The sequence below is a fragment of the Sminthopsis crassicaudata genome, chromosome 5, assembly GCF_048593235.1.
Source record: "Sminthopsis crassicaudata isolate SCR6 chromosome 5, ASM4859323v1, whole genome shotgun sequence".
In the NCBI taxonomy this organism is placed as follows: domain Eukaryota; kingdom Metazoa; phylum Chordata; class Mammalia; order Dasyuromorphia; family Dasyuridae; genus Sminthopsis; species Sminthopsis crassicaudata.
In genome coordinates, this window is record NC_133621.1 from 58,768,860 (window position 1) to 58,769,950 (window position 1,091).

General features: G+C 59.2%; 1 non-coding gene across 1 annotated transcript; it reads right to left on the reverse strand.

Annotated features, from left to right (window-relative positions):
- Positions 1-662: 662 nt before the first annotated feature.
- On the reverse strand, positions 663-736 carry TRNAN-GUU (transfer RNA asparagine (anticodon GUU)). Its single transcript has one exon. It is a non-coding gene; the product is annotated as a tRNA-Asn (tRNA).
- Between the last annotated feature and the right edge of the window lie 355 nt (positions 737-1,091).

Genomic DNA, 1,091 nt, shown 5'->3' on the forward strand with positions numbered 1-1,091 from the left:
GCTCGGGCCCACCAACCCCGAGCTCGCCTCCGCGGCCGTCAAAGCTTTCCAGCAAGGTCCAGATTGGGGCCTGGCCGCCCCGAGGGCGCGCGCGGACTCTAATGGAGGCTCCCCAGTCCCGCCCCTTGACCCCGCCCCCGCGCTCGGCTCGGGCACGTGGCCGCGCTTCCTCCTCCCGCCATCCCCCACAGGGGTCGTTCAAAGCCACCCCTCCCCCACTTTAACCCCGTCCCACGCGAGGCCCCGGGTAGGGGCAAGCAGGGGTGAGGAAAAGAGAACAGATCGAGCCAGAAGGGGAACGATAGGGGCGTGAGGGAGCGAAGCTAAGGAAGGGGGCGCGCAGGCGTCTCCTGGGGCTGAGCTCGGGCTCAAACCGCCGGGCCCAGCCCGGGGTCGGCCTCGTCTCCTCCGCTCGAGCGGAAGGCGCCGGGAGAGGGGGAGGGGCCGGGCTCCCGCCGGAAATGGAGGAGTCACCGCCTGTTTTTTGCTGCGAAGTGAGAAAGCGCAGCAATCTCGCCTCCACCCAGCCTTCCTCGCTCCCTCCGCTGCTGCCCCTTCTCGCATCTCGTATCCCTCCTCTCTCGGACCCACCCTCTTCTTCCTTCCGCCAGCCCTGCTCCAGCATTTCTGCAAAACCACGCACCAAACCTTCAAAAGGGAACCGTCCCTGGGTGGGCTCGAACCACCAACCTTTCGGTTAACAGCCGAACGCGCTAACCGATTGCGCCACAGAGACTTCCTTGCAGAGGAGTGTCCAGGCGAGCTCCCTATGAAGAGGAGCCCTAGCTGGCGGGTGTCTAGCAGTGCTACTCTGGAACTACGATTCCTGGAACACGCCAAGGCAGAGCCTGCATCTCCTCAACTCCCCTGCTTTTCTCTCCACTGTGGGATGTCTTCTCTTTTCTTGCACAATGCAAAAGGCTGAGATGCAACAGGATCGGTTTGTGCATGTTTGCATAGATAAGGAAGGGGAAAAAAACCCGCTCTTTAATTTTTAACCTATTTACTGAAAAAAGGAATAATGGATAATTAAAGAGAATAATGGAAATGAAGAATTTATATCGAAAGAAATCATAAAACTCAGAAAGTTT